General features: G+C 34.8%; 1 pseudogene; it reads right to left on the bottom strand.

Annotated features, from left to right (window-relative positions):
• Nucleotides 1-2,316: 2,316 nt before the first annotated feature.
• On the bottom strand, nucleotides 2,317-23,224 carry LOC120235699 (annotated as a pseudogene).
• Nucleotides 23,225-24,658: the final 1,434 nt, after the last annotated feature.

Raw genomic sequence — 24,658 nt, 5'->3', positions numbered from 1 at the left:
ATGAGTATAAGGTTTTGATGATAAAGAGATAGCCAGGATTCAGAACAAGTTTTTAGAACAATGAACAGTGTATTTAATATTTAAAAGTGACTCTATTCTTCAGGCAGAACTTATCTGGTCAAATAATTTTGATCCAGTTTCAATTGTGAGAGTTACAAGAAAAGGTTGGAATAACTTGGGTTTAAAAATACTAATATCACATAGTCATCATTAGAATCAACTCTTAAGTGGGATGTTAAGTAGGTAAAACATTTTTATACTGAAAATAAACATCAGTGATTTATAGAAGAATTACTCATTGTAGCCATAAGTGATAGAAAAGAACCTAAGTGAACATCTTTCTAACAGAGGCAATTGTAGGTTATCATTAGGAAAATTTTTCTTACTTTCAGAACTGTTCAGATATAGTCTGACTACACAGACTAGAAATACGTTATAGCTATAGAACTCAAATTGACCTGGGACTTAAATTCAGTGAAGGAATATAATGCTGAATAGATTAAGGATTGAGTGATAATGATTTTACAGAAGTAAGTCAAGATTTTATATAAGGACAAAAAGCACTTTATAAACCCCATCCTAGAAATTTCTGCAATTTAGTTATTTTTTAAAATACACTGTCAGACATACATAGGTTTGTCTTTTAGCCTTTACATTAAACACACGTGTGACATAGACTTTTTTTTTAGTTTTTGAAGCTTTGTTTTCTGTTTCTAAAAATGAATGATATATCTGCTTTCAATAGTTTTTGTTAGTTTTTGTTAGAACTAATGGTGTATGTGAGTGTCAGAATCCTCAATACCCTGCATCTAGGAGATTCACTGGAAAGACTTACAGGAGTCAGCATATACAGTTAACATATGAACAATGAAGGGGGTACGGGTTCTCACCCCCTATGCACTTGAAAATTTGTGTATAAACTTTGACTTCCCCAAAACTTAATTACTAATAGCTTACCATTGACCAGAACACTTACCAACCACGTAAACAGTCAATTAACAGGTATTTTCTATGTGACATTCATTATATACTATATTCTTACCAAAAAAGTAAGCTAGAGAAAAGAAATGATTATTAAGAAAATTATTGGGGCACCTGAGTAGCTCAGTCAGTTAAATGACTGACTTAGGCTCAGGTCATGATCTCATGGTTCAAGGGTTTGAGTCCTGAATCAGGCTCTCTGCTGATAGCTCAGAGCCTGGAGTCTGCTTCAGATTCTGTGTCTCCCTCTCTCTCTGCCTCTCCCTGACTTGTGCTCTTTTTCTCAAAAAAATCATTATTAAAATAAAATATTATTCAACATAAAATATTATTACAAACCACAGTTACCTGTGAAGTAGCAAGATGCTCAGTTTCTCTATTTGCCAAAATAAGAAGCTATGCCTCTGATATAATTCTGGGAAGATAAAGTTATAAAACAATAAGAAAACTACGTGTTATTAGTTTTATATTAAATATCCCTCACCTAATGGCGATGTAAGGATAGGCTGTGCACGTCGATACTCGCATATGGTGCTCTACACAGTGGATACTTAGACAAAAATGGTGATTCCACTACTATGTCTCATACAGTTTTTGCCATATGTTTATCAGATGTTCACATAAAGCCCTACGCATACATACACAATCAGTATGTTTTTTAACTATACAATGTGGTGGTTACTTACTATTCATTAAGTGGAATTAAGTCATCATAAAGGTCTTCATTCTCACTGTGTCCATATTGAGTCATCTGAGGAGGAGGCAAAAGTGGGAGTTGGTCTTGTTGTCTTAAGGATGGTAGAGGCACAGGAGAAACAGGCACGGTCTGTGTAACTTACGGAAATACATCCTAATTTTGGTTTGACTTTTTTGCTCTTTCATTTCTCTAAAAATATTTCTTTTTTTAATGTTATATTTATTTCTGAGAGAGAGAGAGTGTGTGTGTGAGCAGGGGAGGTTCAGAGAGAGAGGGAGACACAGAATCCTAAGCAGGCTCCAGGCTCTGAGCTGTCAGCACAGGACCCAACGCGGGGCTCGAACCCACGAACCGTGAGATCATGACCTGAGCCGAAGTCAGATGTTTAACCGACTGAGCCACCCAGGTGCCCCATCTCTAAAAACATTTCTATGTGGTACCAATCCTTCTTCCACCTGTGGCTTTAGTTGCAGTGCTCATATCATGCGAAGGTCCATGTCACAAAAGATATCAAAAATAGTTTTGAATAATCAGAATCCTTCTGCCAGATCATATGATGTCAAATTTGTTTTCTCTCACTGCTTCTACTGTGTCTTCTTCTTCATTATTTGGCACTGACTCAGAAGCACTCAATTCCATCAAGCTGCATCCCACCACATTCTGGTGTGGTGTCTGCTCTTCAGTTTCTCCAAGATCTGTATCTTGAAACCCTTCACCCATTTTCCCATATCCACAGTCTCATTCATGATTTCCTTGACTCTTGTAAATCCTGTGAACTTGTGGACAACATCTGGACACACTTTTCTCAAGCAGGAATTTGTTGTTTGGGGCTTGATGGCTTTTATGGTGTTTTCTACAACAATGATGACATTTTCAATGGTGTGATCCTTCCAGACTTTCATGAAGTTCCTCATGTCAGAGTTCTCTTCCATAATGTTGACAATCTTTTTCACAGAGTAATGTGTAATGAACCTTAATGGTCCTATGACCTCCTGACCTAGAGGCCAAATTAAAGACACTGTGTTTGGAGGCAAGTAGACCACTTTGGCACTTCAGCTGTTGAACTCATGGGGTTCTGGGTGGCCATGGCATTGTTCAATATCAAAAGAACTTTAAAAAGCAGTTCCCTACAGGGAAGGTACTTCCTGACTTTACAGACAGTGGAATCAATCTAGAAAAAGTGCTCTTGCTATCCAAATCTTCTTATACAACCAAAAGAGTGAAAGCTGGTGTTTATCTTTTCCCTTCAAGACTTGGGGGTTAACAACTTAATGGATAATGACAGTCCTGATCATAAATTCATTTACATTTGCACAAAACAGTAGAGCTAGCCTGTCCCTTCCTGCTTTAAATCCTGTTTTTTTTAATTTCTCTTCCTACTAATAAATGCTTTTTGTGACATTCCCCCCACCCCAAAACAAAGGTACTAATATCTGCAATAAACACCTGTTCAGACAGATATCCTTCCCCCTCAATGATTTTGTTAATGGCCTCTAGGAACTCAATGCTACCTGCCTCTTTGCCAATAGAAGATGCTTTTCCTATTATTTTGACAATTTTTAAGCCAAATCTCTTTCTAAAAGTGTCAAACCATCCTTTGCTGCCATTCAACCTCCTTTAGCTTCAAGTTGCCATATAATGACTTTGCTTTTTCTCAATTCCTATTAGAGCCTGTAGGTATGCTTTCCTTACAGCAATTCTACAGCCACACAGAAGCTGCATTTTCAAAGATCAAAAGGCATTTCACAATGTTTTCACACATGTTGGGATAGCTGCAGTGATGGTTTAACAGAAGTTCTTTTCTTTTTTTACAGTGGTCCTTATGCTAAATTCATTTACCTTGAAATGGTGAGTACCCACAGCTGCAGACCTCAATCTGTGGTATGTATCAAGCAATTTAACTTTTTCTTGTAAAATCATGACTTTTTTCTGCTTCTTGGGAGCATTTCCAGCATCTCTAGTGGCACTTCCTATGGGTCCCATAGCATTATTCAAAGTGTATAGTATTGCACTAAACATGATTTAAAAATATGTGAGAACTATGAGAGATCACTTTTTACTGCAATATGAAACTAACTAGAGAGATGAACTGCTCACACAGAGATAATTAGCATCACATGGCACTCGAAACACTTGAGCTCACTGCAATAGCAACAGGAGGTGGCTACACAATTATTACAGCCATGCAGGTTGTATTATGGTTAATTTTATGCAGTTATGATTTAATACTTCATCTTTATATTTGTTTATATTTCTGTTGACTATGAGTGTCACCATGTATGGCCTGTAAGTGTGTGCATGCATTCTGATAAAATTTAACTTTTTGTGATACTTTTTTTTATATTTTATGTCAATAAATGAGAAAACAGACTGGTACCTACATATATTTTATGAATCAATAGGATACCTAACATTTTCTTTTTCTTTTTTTTTTATTTCTAAGCTATATGATTCATCTGTGAGTTTTTTTTCAAATTGTCACAAACCTCAAAAAATGTTCTAATAGATTTATTGAAAATTTGTACATATAGGTGGACTTACACAGTTCAAACCTGTATTGTTCAAGAATCAACTGTAGTTCCACTAACAGCTAAGATTTAGTAAAGCAATTTATAAAATAGATGGAGTTTGGAAGAATCCACATATAGGCTTCCTAATGCTCTGTCCCCACCTATCATGAGAGGTCACACAGAGTACACTTTTCCCCGGCAACAAAAATGCACCAACATTTGTATGGTGTTTCTGCCCAGGGAAGCTCATTTGAGACTCAGTACTCAAGAGTTTTGAGGCCGGTCTGTAGGTACCCTCTGCCTAGCACATAGTAAAATTTCAGACTCTCAAAACAAAAACAGGTATTCAGTAAGAAACACATTATCTGCACAAGTAGTCTGGGTACAATGGGCTGTCCTGATCAATTAGGAAATGGTGACAATACTTCTGAAATCCCAGTTCTCAGATGACAATGGATGACAAACTTTACAAGAAGTCCTTTTTCGGATAACCGTTTCAGGGATTCTATTTTAATACTTTTCTGCACAGTGTAAAAGGTAGATCTCAGGATTTTGCATAACATGTGATAAGAGTAATTTTTTTCTACCTTCTCATTCCCCACTCATTCATTCCATGTTCAGTTAGGACCAAAGGTCAGCCAGCCTGCACTGCCACAGCTCTCTTCTTGAAAACCCTCTCTGTACCTTTGATGCCCTATAATATCAATACTGCTGCCTCTGTTGCCAGAAAAAAAGATTTTCTTCAAGTCTTCTTAATTAGCCCCAAATCAAAATTTCAAGTTTGGTCTCTGTGTGCCCTAATTTCAAGGAAGGCTATAAAAGTAAATACCTTCAACTTTCTGGTTTTATACAGAAAAGTGGGTAAGGTTTTCTAGCAAGACTAATAAGATTAGGACTTATCACCTAAATATAGACAAATACCTCTAATTTATATTTGCCTGCACAACACAAAGGCATATTCATTGCCATAAATTTCTGATGCTAGAGTTAAGTATAAGCACCCCTGCTTTATTAAAGTTTGTGAGACAGAAATGCTAAATGTAATTGTGTTGAGTCCTCCCAAGGAATTTGAGTGTAGGTTGGCCTTGCAGCTTAAAGGAGTTATATGGTCCTGGAAAATGTGAATGTTCTCTTAAAGCTTTTCAAATATAGTGCTTCAAGTTTAGAAAATTTAGTTGAGCCCTGATAGATTCCTAATCCATGGAATCTGTAGGATAGTAAATTCTAGGACTTGATTCTATATTCCGGATCCCACACTCAATGTGTTGGTTAACTGCATATTCATCTAAAGCTATGGGGAATATTCTGCCTCAAAGCTCATTCAAACTGTTGAAGAAACATTTTCTTCCAGTTGTAAGAATGAGGTGTCACATTCTTATAATCTATTAGCTAGACACCACTGTAAGTTTCTAGAAGCTGCTGATTTCCTCTCCATAGTCATCATAAGTCCTCATAAATATTGCAATTTGCTATTTCAAGCCTAGCAGCAGAATGTGTCTTGTTGAATTGCCCTCACACATTGAGACTTAACTTTTCTAACTAGCCAGAGACACCTCTCAACTGTTAAGGGCTCAGGTGGTTAGGTTAGCCTTTGTTCCCCCAAACAAGCATCCTAGTTGAAGGTCAACTTATTAGTAATTTAACCACATCTGCAGTATACATTTTCCTTGTAGTTTACAATTACAGGAGTAATATAATGGGATAAAAGTCATAGGGACCATCTTAGAATTCTGTGTAACAGTCTTTTAGCATCCCTGTATCTTTAGTAATAGTTCCCATATTAAGGATTCATGGGTTATGTCTTTAGAGACTAAATACAGACTTAAATATAAATCTGTATTCTTATTTATTCTTCTTTAAGTCTCAAGATTTTCTTCTCTATGTCTCTGGATTATATGATTACAAAATAATCATATAAATGAAGAGTGATTTACTGGAAATAATTCAGAAAGTATGCTCAAGAGACATGACATGAGAGTGTGAGAAGATCAAGAGATGTCTATTTTAATCACAATCTAAATCTGTCATAAAATGGGGTAAATGTATCCATCTAAATGATTGTATAAACTAAATTATGATTTATTTCCCAGTTCTGTAGATTGGATTCTATCACACATACACATACACACAACACCTGCATATAGTATATATACATACACACATATGTTTTAAAAACAATATTTAACTTTTTCATGTAATGAACTAATTTTATAGTATCTTTTAGAACAACATATTCATAAAAGAACTTGCTAGAATAAATGTTACCAACTAATTGGATAAGAATTGACTGAGAGCATTTGAAGGATATGAATATTTAAGAGAATTTTACATTTTCAGAATAGAAAATAAATAAGGAAGACAGTTAAGGAAAGGCATATTTATTCTTATATCAGCAAGCCATTTTTAGATAGCTATATTAGAGAGTTGGCTTGTTTCTCAAAAGGAAATAACTGAACATTTTTCTTAATTCACTTAAAACAAGATAGAGAATTATACATTTGGGAATCATCCTTTAATGTACAGGCAACTTTGAAATCTCTGCATGAAGAATATCTGCATTGAAACCTCTGAACAACAAATATAGTCTTTACATTTTGCTTGATGCTTTTCTTGCTTAGCCTTTTATAGACGATCACTGTTATTTGTGTTTGAGGAAAGCTGGAGCTAAAGCTTTTTCAAAGCAACCTGTTAGTTATCCTGTCTCTTTACTTTTCCAATAGTAATTTGGGTAAGATAGTAAAAACAATTTTGGTTTAAATTTAGTTAATAGATAATAATTTTCCATGAGCAATAAGCCCACCATATGCTGAGATGTTGGTCTCTAAATACCATTCTCTAATAAAAAACAAACATAGCTTTTTGGAAAAAAATGATGGGGTCAGAGAAGCTAAAAGATGAGTTTAGGATAGAACTTGTTCCATAAAGAAAGAAATTCTAAAAAAATAGACAAAAAACAAACAATAACAAAAAGGAACTTGTTTAAATTACATATAAGGGGGTTTGAATGAGCCTCTAACATCCAAGTCTAGATCAGTTCAGGCATCAAAATAAATGATAACAATGGATTCTAAACCATTGAATAAAATAAGAATCGATGAAGTCATATTGGAAAGAAAGAGAGAAAGAGAGATAGGAAGAGAGAAAAGAGAGAGAGAGAGAAAGGAAGGAAGGAAGGAAGGAAGGAAGGAAGGAAGGAAGGAAGGAAGGAAGGAAGGAAGGAAGGAGGGAAGAAAAAGGAGGAAGGAAGGGAGAAAGAGAAGGAAGTGGGGGGAGAGGAGAGAAGGGAGGGACAAGGAATTGAGAAAGCAAACAGGCATGTAAACAGCTGTTCATTTACAAATCATTGGTCAAAGTTGAAGGGAAAGTGTTATTTCAGAACATGTATCTTTTCAAAGATACTTATTTGACTATCTATCTGTCCTCTGTCTATCTAAATTGTGCTTTATAAGACTAGAGAGCAAAATGACCATATAGAATTAATACTTATATTAGGCTTAAGTTTTATTTGTATAAAGTTAGAAAAAAACTGTTAAATGTCTGGAAAAGTCAAGTGGAAAAAAATTCATGTCAATATTTTAGCTGATTGGATGTTTATACTAAAGAGGTTTTCAATTTGAATTATTTCAGAATTATTTTTCTCTAATTTCATAGTTATTTTTAAATCATCCAAATGAATAGTTAACAAACTTAAAGTATAATGATGAATTTTAAAATCTCAACTGGATCTATATTTTAAAACAGACATTAATATATGAGTTCCACAGAGTCAACATTAAATTCCTTAAAACATGGGTGCTAGAGTCCTGAGTTCAAATCTAAGTTACATGATTCAGTAATTTTAGTCCTTGGTTTAGTTAGTTCAACTATCTTTGCCTGTATTTCACTATTTGTTAATATTTATATTAACTGGCATTAATTATTTTACTTGCCTCATAAGTTTATTATGAATACGAAATGAATTAACATTTATAAAAAGTCTTAGAAGAGTGCTTGGCACATGGCAAGCTCTATATAAATACTTATTGAAATAAAATTAAATATTCCAAAGCCTTTATGACATTAAGTAATATATTAAAATAGTGTTAATCTCATCATGTCATGGTATGGGATCAAAATCCAGAAGTCTTCATTGTAAGATGTATAAGATAAATGAACATGTCTTTGTCTTGGCCTTACTTATCAGTGTTTTGGAGAGAATAATGATTGATCTTCTATTTCATACAATAATTATGAACTTAAATGAGACAATAGTAGTAAAAGTATTTTAAATTAAATAAAAAATAAAGGCACTAAACAAATTTAGCTTCTCAATATAATATTTTGGAAAAATAAACACTCCACTGAGAGAACAAGTTGTTGAATGAATATATGCTTCAGATGTTTAGATTAACTAATTGGAGCATAAATAAGCACAGGAGTTAGGGTAGGCATTAACAAATTCTTTTTCTAAAGGACTATATGGTAAATTTTTACCCATACCCATATTCAGTGGGCTTAACTCTGCCATTATAGTTATAAAATAATTGTGTACAGTATGTAAACAAGCAGGTATCCCTATGTGTTAAAAAATATAGTCACATGTGAAGTTAATCTTTCTCTTTCTTTCTTTCATTGTCTTTCTTTCTCTAAATTCTTTTCTTTTTTAAATTTAAATTCCAGTTATTTCACATACAATGTAATATTAGTTTTGGTGTACAATTTAATGATGCAACGCTTCCATACAACACCCGGTGCTCATAAGGGCAAGTGCACTCCTTAATCCCCATCATCTATTTTACACACTCCCACTCACCTCTCCTCTGGAAACCATCAGTTTGTTCTTTAAAGGATCAGTTTCTCATTTGCCTCCTTCTTTTATTTTCCCCTTTGCTCATTTGTTTGTTTCTTAAGTTTCATGTATAAATGAAATTATGTGGTATTTGTCTTTCTCTAGCATAATACTCTTTAGTTCCATTCACATCATCGGAAATGGCAAGATTTCATTCCTTTTTATTGCTGGGTAATATTCCATTGTGTGTTTGTATGTATGTATGTATGTATGTATATGTGTATGTGTGTGTGTGTATGTGTATATATGTGTGTATATGTGTGTACACATGTACACATACATACATATACACACATATATACACATACACACACGCACACACCACATACATACGCATATCACATCTTTGTCCATGTATCAGTTGTGTATATAGATATATATGTGTGTGCTGGGGCTCCTGGGTGGCTTAGTTGGTTAAGCGCCTGACTTTCGCTTAGGTCGTGATCTCACGGTTCGTGGGTTCGGGCCCCGCGTCGGGCTCTGTGCTGACTGCCAGCTCGGAGCCTGGAGCCTGTTTCAGTCTGTGACTCCCTCTCTCTCTCTGACCCTCCCCTGCTCACGCTGTCTCTCTCTCTCCTAGAAATAAAAAAAAAAAAAAAAAAAAAAAAAAAAAGATATATATGTGTGTGCTATTTGGGCTTTTTCCATAGTTTTCCTGTTGTTGATAGTACAAATGTTGGGGTTCAGTTATCCTTTCAAGTTAGTATTTTTGTATTCTTTTGGTAAATACCTAGTGGTGCAATTGCTAGATCATAGGATAGTTCTGCTTTTAATTTTTTTGAGGAACTTCCATACAGTTTTCCATAGTGGCTGCACCAGTTTGCATTCCCATCAGCAGTGTAAAAACATCCCCCCCCCTTTTAATGTTTTTATTTATTTCTGAGTGAGAGACAGACAGACAGACAGCGTAGGCAGGGAAGGGTCAGAGAGAGAGGGAGATACAGAATCCGAAGCAGGCTCAAGGCTCTGAGCTGGCTGTCAGCACAGAGCCTGATGCAGGCTCAAACCCACAAACTGTGAGATCATGACCTGAGCCAAAGTCGGATGCTTAACCAACTGCGCCACTAGGTGCCCCAAAACATTCCCTTTCTTCACATCCTTACCAGCACATGCGGTTTCTTGTGCTGTTGATTTTAGCCATTCTGACAAGTGTCAGGTGGTATCTCATTGTAGTTTTTATTTGCATTTCCCTAATGATCAGCGATGTTGAGCACCTTCTTTCATGTGTCTGTTGGCCATCTGATGTCTTCTTTGGAAAAGGTATATTCATGCTTTTTCCCCCTTTTTAAACTATATAATTTGTATTTTGAATGTTGGACTTTAAAAGTTCTTTGTATGTTTTTTATACTAACCCTTTATCAAATATGTCATTTGAAAATATTTTCTCCCATTCCCTAGGCCACCTTTTGTTTTGTTGATTATTTCCTTTGCTGTGCAGAAGCATTTTATTTTGACAAAGTCCCTGTAGTTTATTTTTGCTTTTGTTTCCCTTGCCTCAGGAGTCATGTGAAATCTTTCAACCACTGTTCAGCTACATAAGAATGGATGTTGGGCCAGGAATAAGAGAGTAAAAGTACACACAGCCTGTGATTGGCTTATTACTTTCTGTGAGATTATCTTTTCCTGTTTCAAATTCAGTGTGTGTTCCTTTGTTCTGTTTAAGATTATGCATCAGTAGGCCCATCAAAAGCTGTCTCACCCCATTATTTCAGATTCCTCAAGGGAGAACAAGTCCTTCTACAAGAATGTGCACATAGACCAGTTGGGGGAACCCACAAGCCATAAAGGGATGACACACTATTAGAGTTGAGCTTGCTCCATTTCTTCTCTGTGTGAGTAAAACTGTTGTTATAGGTGATGCTTGACTGTACTGTGTTTTCCTTGTAAACTCTTCTACCAAGATGCAGTAGGCAGAAGTGTTTCGACTTCTATTTCTGGTTCTAGGTTTGTAATACCTTTGTTATCTACAGTGAGTTGGAGTCTGACCCTCATGTTGGTAACCAGTTTGCTGTGTGCTACTAAGTACTGCATTTAATAAAATTTTTAAAAAATATGTTCATCCCTCATTTAGAGGATAAATTCTGGAAGTAGACTGTGTTTTAATCATTGCTTTGCCATTAATGAATCAATGGCCTTGGAAAAATTAAACAAGTCAGTGTTCCTCTGGGAGGAAAAATGGGATTTAAGTAGTATTACCAATTTAGAACTTTTGTGAGCATTAAAATGAGTTAAAAAGGAAAACCACTTAATATGAATCCTGGAGCCTATTAGTTCTTATAAAAGCATATGTTATTTCTAGTAGATAATGCAATGATAAAGAAGAGTTTAAATTTTGGAACATCTTATATTTCATTTGACATTCTCATCTATGTTTTAAAACATACTGTTCCATAACTTAGACCTTAGAGATTCTGGCATAACTATATGTGCCGATTCTAATGTCCAGATTGATTAATTCCAGTGATTTATTTGGCCAGAGTTGGATATAAAGTTAATTATAGGTTATTGACATTTTTAAATGAGTCGATGAGCATATAACTCTCTAATTGCTAAGGAATATAAAGCATACCCAGTATTGTTTTATTATATTATATAAAGAGGATAATGGGTAGCGAGAAGTGTACACACACACACACACACACACACACACAGTATTTTGAGTCAAATAACTACTGTTTGTCTTGACTTTAACATCTATTACCCATGTTAAACTTAAAAACTCTCTCTTTTCTCCATTTACTGATATATATACTGAAAAGTACTTAGTGGACAAGATTGCTGTGACCACAGAAAGTAAGAATATGTAAAAACATGTTTCAAATAATAGTGACTACTAATTGAAATATATGTGTACTGTAGATGTAACAGAATTTTTGCATTCATATAAAGAATGTTTTATTGGGCACACAAGGCTAACACATTTGAATATGTAGTAGATTTACAAAAGTAAAAATTCGTCTTATCACTTTGACTGGAAGATGCTTCAGATGATCAGGAAAGTGTATGCAAAGTGAAGAATGAAATCAATAGGGGACACTTATCAGTGAGAGATGTGTGGAAGTAGAAACCTATCCTGGGGTTGGAATAACTGGAATTCCAATATCAGTGATTTCCAACCCTACAAAAAATTCAAAAGCCTAGGACTCACTTCAGAAGAATCTGGTATTTTTTAAAAAAATGTTTCCCATTATTGCAAAAATGTAACTGATTTGAGAACCGCTGTGTTAAATAAGCTATAGTTGCTGATGTTGCTGTAGAGGAACATGAAACCCTGTTAAATATGCAGAATCTCAGGCACAAACCAAGACTCATTGATTTGGACTCTGCCTACTAAAATTATAGAAGTAATAGAAACAAGAGCACAGCTGAAAATAAAATTCCAAGTTGCCATCATATAGAAATGTGCCCTTATACTTCAAACCTTCTGCTAATCTTGGACATCCCAATAGGACTTAACGTCTTTCTTGTTCTACATACTAATACTTAGAATTATCTTCTGATTAAAATTACACAGATTAATTCAGTACTATATAGTCAAATATGCAGTATATTTTTACTTTGGATAATATTCCCAAAGACCCCGTTACAAGCCAGAGATGTTAGATCTCAAGTACCACCTCCATGAGAATTCTTTTTAAACAACTGAGAGGACTATTCACTTTCTTCACTTATGCTCAAAGCTGTACTATAATAATTCTTTTTTCTCAAAGCATTAAGGAACTCATATCTAAACAGATCATCAGAGCATCATGGAATGAGGACACACTTTGTAAACAATAACAAGTTTGAAATCTTGATGATAAAAACAGGAATTACTATAAATAAGAAGTTATGATTTCTTTAAGAAAAAGCACTTTTCATTGGTGAATATGGGATAGTAATTTATGCTCTTAGGGTTCTTAGATTGGACTTCATGAATGACTTACCCCATGGCATTAGACATAGCAATTAACCTCACATGCCATTAAAAAAAATAGCTTGAAAAAGCAGGTATTGATTTCTGAGAAGTCAAACATCAAAATTTATTGATCAGGCAAGGCAATATTGACCAAAAAAAAAAAAAAAAAGAATAATATGTACTACAATAGAGGATGCATTTATCTGTACATGATTTTGCAGTTTGATGCTGGAAATAGGGCTGTTTACAACAGCGAAGAGAAAGAAGTCCTCTGAAGATTTCTTTTGTATCTTTTCTACTCCATGTCTATGAGTAAAAGTGGATATTTTCTTCTTGTAAAATGCCAAAGAGCCCATTGTCATTTCCAGTGGTGGGATACAAGGAGGCTTGCATTAAATGCAGATTAAAACTCTGCCTCTGCAAGCACAACATAGGAGACACTGCACAGGTGCAAACAAGGTGGCAGCATAGAAAGACACTGAACTCATCTCCTCCTCTGGACACAGCAGATTTACAAGCTACATGTGGAATGATTTTCCTCTGAGAAGGACGTGACAACTAGATAAAGAGTGCCACCATGAAGAGAGACAAAAGAGACACATCAAGAAAGAGAGGCAGAGAGATCTTGCTTGGGACCCCCACTAATCTCTTGATCCTAGAGCATAGCCAGTGCCAGGGACAAAATAGTTTCAAACAGAGAGGGGGGCAAACCATAAGATACTCTTGAATACAGAAAACACACTGAGGGTTGATAAGAGGTGCGGGAGAGAGGGGAAAATGGGTGATGGGCATTGAGGAAGGCACTTGTTGGGATGAGCACTGGGTGTCGTATGTAAGCAAGGAATCACGGAAATCTACCCCCAAAATCAAGAGTACACTGTATATACTGTATGTTAGCCAACTTGATAATAAATTATATAAAAAAAGAAATAATGCAGGAGGAAAACAAACAAATAAATAAAAAGAATGACAGCTTCCTTCTTCGGATCTCATTTGTAGAATCTCATCCTTCTCCACTTTCATAGTTCTTTCCTTTTTCCTAGGAAGGATGTGATAAAACTCAGACAGTCCGGGTGAAATCCATTAGTGTACTGCAAACACATTTACATTAAAAGTTACAAATAAGGAGGCTTTTGTTTAAACCCAGAGTATGAACTGTGAATGATAAAGTTGACTCTGGCCAGGAAGTCAGGGAGATAAATTGGAAGATATAAAAATGTATTTCCTAATGTCCTTCTTATGAAACCACAAAAGAAATGACATAATTTGTGTGCATATAACATCTACCCTGCTTCCTGGAGGAGTTCTGTTCTCTGAATTTGAAAAATAAATTATGTTTTATTTTAGGTTATATTTCATTTTCATGGTCAGTGATGAAATAATCTTTGAAGTTTCTTTGTGGCAGCAGAGAAAATCCTAAATGTTGAATGTCTGTGTGAATTTAGGGTAGGTTTGATTGTTTTGTTTTTATTCTCAGGATGGATGTATTTTCCTGTTTATTGGCACACATGGTATTAATTGGTTAGATAGTGAACATTGTGAATTTTACCTTGATGGGTTCTGAGTGTCTCTGAATTCCTATAAATATTCTTGGATTGTGTTCTGGCACACAGTTAAATTATTTTGAAACAGTTTCATCCCTTCAGAGATTGCTTTTAAAAAACAAAAAGAGGTATCATTCACATACCATAAAATGCACACTTAAAAATTTTTAATTGCTTTAAAAATTTTTAGTGTTTATTTATTTTGAGAGAAAGACAGAGACAGAGTGTGAGAGGGGGAGGGGACAGAATATTAAACAGGCTCCAGGCTCCCAGCTGTCAGCACAGAGACCGTCCCAGGGCTCGAACCCACGAACCACAAGGTGATGACCTGAACCGAAATCCAACATTTAACCAAATGAGCCACCTAGGCACACTATAAAATGCACACTTTTAAAGTGTATGTAATTCACTAGATTTTTCTATATTCAAATGTTGTGCAAACATTACTGATAACTAAATCCAGAACATTTTGTCTCCCACGAAAAGCAACCCAGTACTCATTCGGAGTAGTAATCCTTGATTCCTTTACCCTCCACAGAAATTGGAACCACTAATTTACTTTCTGCCTCTATAGATTTGCCTATTTGAGCTATTTCATATAAATGTAGTCATACACTATATGGATTCCCGCTTCTGCCTTTTCTTTCACTTAACGTAATGTTTTCAAGATTCATCAGCATTGAATTATATATCTGTACTTTATTTTTATCACTGAATAATATGTTTATGGATTATACCCTATTATGCATATTAATTTTTAACTGATGGACTTTTGGGTTGTTTTTAAATTTTGGCTACTATGAATAATGCTGTATGAACACTGGTATGCAAGATTTTGTGTGAACATATATTATTAATTATTTTTGTTGTATGTTTGGGAGTAGAATTTCTGGTTCATATGTAGTTGCCAAACTGTGTTTCCAAAGTTGTTGAACCATTTTATATTTCCATCAGTGATCTGTGACAGGAATTGCCATCCCAGCAAGTATAAAGTATCTCATTATATTTTGGTTATCATTTCCCTTATAACTAATAAAACTGAGTATCTTTTTATGTGTGATTGGTTGTTTGTATATCTTCCTGGAAAAAATATCTTGTCAAATTCTTTGTCCATTACTTTTAAAAAATGGGACTATTGTTGAGTTGTAGTAATTATTTATATATTATATATACTAGAAACATTCAAATATATGATTTGCAAGTATTTTTCCTCTTTCTGTGTGTAGCCTTTTATTGTCTTGATGGTGTACTTTAAAGCATGAAATATTTTAAATTTTGTGAAATCCAATTTATCTACTTAGTCTTGTAATGCATTTAGAATTAATTTTTGTATATTGTGGGAGGTAAGGTTCGGAATCTATCTTCCTTCCTTCCTTCCTTTTTCTTCTTTCTTTCCTTCTTTCTTTCTCTTTCTTTCTTTCTTTCTTTCTTTCTTTCTTTCTCTCTCTCTCTCTCTCTCTCTCTCTCTCTCTCTTCCTTCCTCCCTCCCTTCCATTCTTCCTTTATTTTTTTCTTTCTTTACCTGCTGATATCTAGGTGGCTCAGCAACATCTATAGAAAATACTATTCACCAGTTTCTTCCAAATTAAATTGTCCTGGAAACACTGATAAAGAATCAGCTGACCATAAATGTGTACATTTATTTCAGAACACTCAATTCTGTTACATAGAGCTATATGTATATCCATATGCAAGTAAAATACTGCCTTGATTATTGTACCTTTGTTGTAAGCTTTGTTATAGAAAGTGTTTTTTTCCAGTAGTTTTCTTCTTTCTAAAATTTTGTCTGCTATGTGCTCCTTCTCAGATTTTGAGAATCACCATTTAAATTTCTTCCAGAAAAAAAAAAAAAAAAAAAGAAAAAACAGCTGAGATTTGGGTGAGGATGGAAGAATGTTAGATCAATTTGGGAAGTATTATCATCTTAACAATATTAAGTCTTTTCATCCATTGACATGAATTGTCATTCCATTTATTTAAGTCTTGTTTAATTTCTTTTATATTGTTTTGTGGTAGTTACTGTAGATGTCTTTTATTTTTTTGTTACATGCATACTTAAATATTCTGTTCTTTTTTTGCTGTAGAATTGTTTTTATTTTCCTTAAGTAGTTTATTGTCAAGTTGGTTTACATATAACACCCAGCTCTCATCCCAACAAGTGCCCTCCTCCATGCCCATCACCCCCCTTCCCATCTCCCCCACCCCAAATAGCCCTCAGTTTGTTCTCAGCATTCAAGTCTCTCATGGTTTGCCTCCCTCCCTCTCCCCAACTATTTTTCCCCTTCTTCTCCTGCTTCGTCCTCCATTAACTTCCTCCTAATCCACCTATATGTGCAACCATATGGTATTTGTCCTTCTCTACCTGACTTATTTCGCTCAGCATAACAACTGTAGAATTGTTTTATTTTATTTTTAGATAATGGATTGATAATGCGTAGAAACACAATTAATGTTTTATTTAATTTTTATGATTCAGTATTGTTGAACTTATTTATTAGCTGTAATATTTTCATGTGAATTCCAGAGGATTTTTTTACATACAAGATTAGGCCAACTGTAGTTGGAGACTTTTACTTCTTCCTGTCCAATGAGGATGACTTTTATTTCTTTTTCTTGCCTAACTCCCTGGATAGAAGCTCTAGTAAAATGTTGAATAGAAGTAAAAGTGAAGAAATTCTTGTCATGGACCTGAGTTTAGATGTAAAGCTTTAAAGTTTTCATCATTGTGATGACAGCAGTGGGTTTGATTAGGTTGAAGACATTTCTTAATATTTCTAGTTTGTTAGTGTTAATTTTGCCATGAAATATCAGATTTTGGTAAGGTTATTTTGTATATTTATTGAAATGATCATGTGGCTTTTGTCCTCCTTATGATGGCATATTACACTGATTTTTGTATGTTGAATTCAGTAGCTTGGATTCCCAGGATGAATTCCATTTGGTCATATTGTATAATAATTTTTATATATTGTACCATTTTGCTTGCTAATAATTTGTTGATGATTTTTGCATCTGTGTTTATAAAGTATATTGGTCTATGGTTTTTCCTTCTTGCAATATGTTTGTTTTGTTTAGTTCTTCAGGCAATACTTACCTAATACAATTGGTTGGGAATTATTCCTTTCTGTTCTAACTTTTGGAAGTGTTTATAAGGAATTGATAGTAATCCATCTTTAAATGTTGGAAGGATTCAACACTGAGCCCATCTGCCACTGGGCTTTTCTTTGGGGGTAGTTATTATTTTTATTGTTATTACAAATTCAGTCTCTTTACATTTTATACATTTATTTGTAATTTCTATTTTTTTCTTAAGTCATTTTGGTAAAATATGTCTTTCTCAGAATTTATTGTTTTATTTAGCTCATCTAATTTGTAGTTATGCAATTCTCCATACTATTCTCTTATAATCCACTTTATTTCTATAAAATCAGTAGTAATGTTCCCACTTATTTTCATGATTTTAGTAATTTGGCGATTTTCTCTTTTTGATCTGTTATTCTAGTTAAATGCATATTAATTTTGATATTTTTAGAAAAACAAACTTTTGGTTGATTTTTTTTATTCTCTAATTTGTTTCAAAGAATTATTAACACTTAATAATTATTATATCTGTCCTCCATGGTTTGGGTTAAATTTGCATTTTTTCTAGTTTTTCAAGTTGGAAGAAAATTAAGCTATCAGTTTGAAATCTTACTTCATAATGATTTCTAATTTCATTCTATTTTGGTCATGCTAAGTCTCTTAAATATGGCATGTGTTTTATATTATACATCTCAGTTCAAACTAGCCATTTGAAGTGTTCAATAAATATTACTGGGATTCACTGGATATCAAAATCATAGCAGCTTCAACTTCTCATTGAATCTTCCTAAATTAACTAATTTCACATCAACAATAAATTTTGCCACTTATCCTAGTCAAAGCTATCCATTTTTGCCAAAAGACTATCCACTTTCTGACAGGAGAGAAAAAGAAAGGGACTCAGTAATTGACAGGAGAAAATAAAGAATGAATTCAGTCTTGTGATTTTTATTTTTAGCTTTTAATGTTTATTAATTTATTTTGTAAGAGAGAGAGAGGAAGTGAGCACAAGTGGGGGAAGAGCAGACAGAGAAAATCTCAAGGAGGCTCCATGCGGTCAGCCCAGAGCCAGACATGGGGCTCTTTCCCAGGAACCATGAGATCATGACCTGAAAGACAAAATCAAGACCTGTATGTACAACCAACTGAGCCACCCAGGGGCCCCAGTTTTCTGATTTTTATACTGAATTCTACCTTCTGCTGAAGCTATAGTACAAGGCCAAAGTAGGGCCAGCACCAATTTTAGGCCATTGAACTCTGCCAACAGCTGTGTATGGAGCCACCAAGCATGAGTTGGTCTTGGAGCCTGTTAGAAAGTCTCAGATGTGACCTCTTATGTACTAAATCAGAAACTATAGTTTAACAAGATTCCCAGATGATGTATAAGCACATCCAGTTAAAAAACAGTGTTTTAAGTGCACCTTGGTGACTTAGTCTGTTGACTGCTGGCTCTTGATTTCAGCTCAGGTCATGAGCTCATGGTTCCTGAGAACCAGGCCTGCATCAGGCTCTGTGTTGCTTGGGATTCTCTCTCCCTCTCCCTCTCTCTGATCATCCCTTGCTTGCAAACCTCTGCTAGCTTGCACTCTCTCTCTCACTCTCTTTTTCGCTCTCTCTCTCTCACTCTTTCTCTCTCTCTCTCTCTCTCTCTGTCTCTCTCTAATAAATAAATAAACTTTTTCTTTAAAGAGTCACCAGGTGAGATTTTAACAATCTTTATACTCAGCACCACAGATTCATTAAATCAAAATCTCTGATATAGGACCCAAATACTATCATTTCTTAAACTCATATGTGATTCTAAAATATAACCAATGTTGGAAACCACTCTAAGGTTGGAGATTATTTTTCAAATGTGGAAATTTAGTTCTTTCCTTCTACAGTTTCATTGTATAACATTTTTTTAAGGTGGGCAAGTCTTGTTAAAATTTCAAGAGATTCTGACATTAGGTAGTTCAAGGACCACATTTGAGGAAAGACTCTAATATTTACCCTGTATAGCTCATGGCATTGGATTTGGAGGACTCTCTTAATGGAATGCCTAAAAGGAAAAAAATATATATATATATATTCCTCTCTTATATTTCAGATAAAAATTTGAGATTAGGACCTGTCCATGGCTTTTACAAAGTCACTCTACAGTTTCTGTGGGGAGAGGTAGTATGAGATATTTTTTTAGTATACCAGAATGCTCTGGATATGACACTGTTCTGACATTTTCTCTTCTGTTTCTTTAGATATAACTCTGACTTTTTATAATTATATCACTTGTCTAATAGATGAAGTATTTTATTCAAAAATCTAATACTATAGTTGTAATAGAATTATTTGTTAGAAATGGCACTATAATACAGATTACACTTTATTTTTCCCTTTTAAGAGATTATTAGTGCCTGAGGTGCTTATTATTGAATAGTGAGTAGTTTTTACCTAAATGGCACCATCTTCATGTTTTTTAAACAGTCTAAACAATAGCGAAAAAAGTGCGATTTTCCGTTGTTGCTCTGAAATTCTAGGTGAACTGTGCAGATCCGAGCCTCTAGGAAATATTCTATCTTGCATAAAACATTAAAAAGCTACCACTTATTTGCTGAGCTGCTTATATCTGTATATCAAATTTGGGAAATTTTGCCCATAATTTATTAAAATATTTTGTTTTACCCTATGTTCTCTCTCCTTTCTTGTTAGGTGTATAATTAGACATCTGCTGTATGTTTCGTATTGTACAGGTTCCTGAAACTCTGACACAATTTTTTTTTTTCAATAATTGATCTGGACCCTCATGAAGACTACAGTTTAGCTAAGAAGAAACCAACACACAGGAAACTAATGATATTTATAACTTCTGTAACATAAGGATATAATAATATTATCCAGTGTTTATACTGTCAACAATGTTGTTTGGTTTTATTTTTGTCTTGTTTTTAGTATGTTTTTTCATTGTTGAGTTACCATGCTGTTACTGTTGCTACCTTTTGAGGGCAGCACACATAAACAATGTTTTATTTTCAGGCAGACACTACTTTAAATACTTATTTTTCCATTTTCAGATGGTGTTTACCCACACTATGTAAAAAATGTTTGAAGTAACTTAGCTTAATTCAACCAATTATAAATTACATTCTATATCAATTTTGAAATTATTTAAAATAATCTATTATTTTGATCTTAACCTGTCATGCCAGTAGATTTTCCATCCATTTGCTCATAGTCAGCTCATAATATCTCATTCAAATCAAAATGGGTTGTTTTGTAATAACTCTTAGGGCTTTCTCAGGATCTTATATTTTCTAGAAACAGTATTTTCCCACTGCATTTTAGTTTGTGCATGGGCTAACAGCAAGCCTTTCTCATTTAAAATTATGCTGTGCATGAACAAAACTATCAATGGGGATGGTGTCATAAGTAGTGTGGTAACATGAAGAGGTATTTGCTTTTTTGAGGAAAAATGCCATACCCAGTTGGTAGAAGTGTTCACAGCTGTGTTTGGGTTCATCAAACGTCTCACGATAAACGTCTGAGGTTTGCTTATTTCCCAAGTATGTTTTGCCACATGAATTTCCCCTTATTTTTAATCATGAAGAGAGTTTCAAAAGCCCATGTGCTGCAAGTTGCCATTTCATCATTTATCAAAATAGATACATAAATAGACTTCGCTGTCAATAAATTATGTTGACTGGGTTTATGGCTTGTTTTTCTTTCTTCCAAATAACAAGATAGCTCAGAAATAAACATTTCAAAGCCAGAGGTTTCAGGTAGCATTGCCAGGATTTTCGTATATCCTGAAATAGGTACTTCAACTCACCAACTTTTTTTGGTTGCCATATCAAGTCTGTTTCCTAGTTGTATCATGTCTACAGCTCTTTTCTGTTTAGATTAGTTAACATTCTTTTTGAACCAGGATTTCAAGAGAGAAGCAGACTGCTTCTAGAATCCTATCTTACAAAATTCTAAGTTGAAATACTATGAGTCACTGATACAATCAATGTCTTCCGTAATCTTCAGTCATAATCGCAATTGATCCTAGTTATAATTGAAAGTTTGTGATGTTAGACACATTGCTTAGTCTTGATTATGCTCCTTCATCATTCCCCTACTTTACTTTTAGCTCTTGGTTAAAGCTTGAAATTTGGTTAATTATTCAGAAGTTGCTCCTTTTTTGAGTTTGTTTCATTTCAAATGTTTGCCTAACTTTTTGATGATAAACTCTAGGTGGCTTAGTTTTGTTGACAATTATTTAAGATCTTTAACAGTTTTTTGACTTTTTGGGAAAAAAATAAGTTGTAAACTTCTATTAAAATTTAAAATTAAGTTCTTAATATCTCAATTTGATCAGATGAAACAATTTAAAAACCTTTAAAGGTTTATTGAGAAAAAAACAGGCTTAAAAAAACAAATAAACACAATGTATTTGTCATTACCAAAAAGAGATGTATTTAGATAGAATAATTTAAAAACCACCATGTCACATAGATAATGCAGAGGTTCTAGTTATCTGTTCAGTGGAAAAAAAACAAGCATTTACGATATACAGCTCCAATCACGTGTTCATTTCTTATTGCCAGCATTTCACATTCATTTCTTTTTGCTGGGTAATGACACCCTAAACCAAACAGAGATGGTAAACTGGCATTTACTTGGCTCCCATGCCCCCACCCCACCTCCAGTATGGGGAGTGAACAAGTTATCACCTGGTAAATCCACTGCTTTTGTCTCTTTGACATCTGTGGTTTAGGGTTTTCTGAGCACATGTGTAGGTAATTGAAGTTGCAGTGGTACTGACTTTGAAGTGGCTGCTGATGTAGGGTTTTATATCTTTGATTTTCCGTATCTTCTTCTTTGCTTCTTTATTGCTATCCTTCCTAGGCTGTCTTTGGCAATGAAGACCCCTGCGGAATCTGGATTAATAACCCCAGTACATATTGTGTCTCACTGGTCTACCTTATTCTTCTGCACTATGGTTGTCAGCTCCCTCCATCACCTCTCCCTGCTTTGGAGGGTTGGAATACTATAGTCAACACCTGTGGGGTCTCTGCAGCTAGAAAGGTGGGAACCATCAACTGAGCTAGGGTGAGCACTGTTCTGCCTGGCCTTCCAGCAAACTCTCTGATCCTGCATTCTTTCCCCCATGCTCACTACTCTGGTAATCCTGATGGTAATTGCACGGAGGACCACTGGAATATAGATGGGGTCTATAATGGCTTCAGTCTACTACATTTTTACTGCCTTAAACTGAAACTCCACCAGGATCTGTCACGTTTGCTGCATCCACACCCTTTTCTCCTTCAACAACACTAAACTCTATTCTCTTCATCTCCTATACTTCTGGGGTTATTCTTTATGGCAATCTGATGTACAAATACATCTTCCTTAGTGTAATTTTTATTGATGAAACCATATCTGTTTTATACAATGAACCATTTTACTGTCCCCATAATCTTCTTGTCCTCACCTACAGGTGCTCACCATGTAAGGTCCCCTGGGCCACTGCTCACTGTGGTGCCAGGCTTGGTGTCCACACCTGCTGCTGGCAGCTGCTGGGTCTCAACTTGGCTTTTCATGGTTACCGGAATGGTGATAGGGGTCCCTTGTGGTAACTGTGGCTCCTCCTGAGGTGTAGTGGAAACTAGGCAAATGACATGGAAGAGGCTTCTCTGGGCCCTTTGGGGTCTCCCCACTCTCCATGCTCACTGCCTAGCTAACTGAACAGCTTAGCTTTTAAAGTTAGTCACTTATGGATTTAAACTGCACTTCCTTGTTTCTTATATGCCTAACTACTCTTTTGTAAAATAGGAGAAAATAGCTATCTTTTAGTAATATTATAAAAACTAAATGAGAAAATTGATATAAAAGTCAGTAGAGTTGCCATGAATTTGAAATCAGGTAGCAGATAATAAATATTAGTTTCCCTAAACTATTTATGAAAACTTAAAGAAATTCAGTAGGAAAATAACTGTATAACTTTCAATTTTCAGTTATTAGTATCATCAGCTCCTTGTCTGGACAGTAAGAAAAAAAAGTGATGGGGTACCTGTGTGGCTCAGTTGGCTTAGCATCTGACTTCAGTTCAGGTCAAGATCTCATGGGTCGTGGGTTGGAGCCCTGCATCAGGTTCTGTGCTGACAGCTCAGAGCCTAGAGCCTCTTTCAGATTCTAGGTTTCCTTCTATCTCTGCCCCTCCCCTGCTCATGATCTATCTCTCTCTGTCTCTCAAAAATAAATAGATGTAAAATTAAAAATAAAAAAGAAAAAAAAATGAAAGAGAAGGGGCATAAATGAGGACACTGAAGTGCTAATATGAAGTATCAAGTCAGTATTATAGAAATATGTGGCAAAAAAGGAAAAAATCAGTGTCTCAACTCAGTTGTGTGGGTCCCCTGTCATACAACCACCATATCTTTCATTGGCAGAGGAAGAGGTCCTAAGGTTTCCAGAGGTGCTTCTAATTTTATCATAAAATGAATCCCATTTTTCTTTCCATTTCTGATATAACTTCAACATGAAATTAAAAGAAAGATGAGAAAATGCAGACAAATCTTGAGTTATGGGGAAATTCATAGCATGACTTCTCTAATTAACAATAATATGTGGAACAAAGATAAAAATCTACCAAATATAAACATAGATACATCCTAGACATCCAAAGTAAGTCAAAAGATAGAAATTACTACATTTTAAACAAAAATGTAATAAACCAGATAAGATAGAAAAAATAATATTTACTAATATGTCCAAAAACACTGTCTTTGAAAAGATTAATAAATGTAAAATGTTAGAAGGAATAGGCGCTAGAAAAGCTATTTGCCCCTGAAGGAGGATTGACATGTACCATATGCATGCATAATTTTTTTAAATCTTGGTGAAAATGATTATTCCAAAACATATAAACTTTTTCAGAATTTAAGGGGATAAAATCTTGATTTGCCACCTCATTCTATTTGCTGAAACTGAAATCAGACAACATAATGTGCAAGAATATACTCAGAACAGGGGCACCTCTGTGGCTCAGTCAGTTGAACATCTGGCTCTTGATTTTGACTCAGATCCTTATCTCATGGTTTGTGGGTTTGAGCCCGAGTTAGGTCAGGCACTGAGAGTGCTAGAGCCTGCTTGATATTC

This window comes from Hyaena hyaena, unplaced genomic scaffold, assembly GCF_003009895.1.
Source record: "Hyaena hyaena isolate Hyena2069 unplaced genomic scaffold, ASM300989v1 scaffold_136, whole genome shotgun sequence".
Lineage (NCBI taxonomy): Eukaryota > Metazoa > Chordata > Mammalia > Carnivora > Hyaenidae > Hyaena > Hyaena hyaena.
Note: the sequence above shows the minus strand (reverse complement) of the source record. Positions and strands in the feature narration are given on the sequence as shown.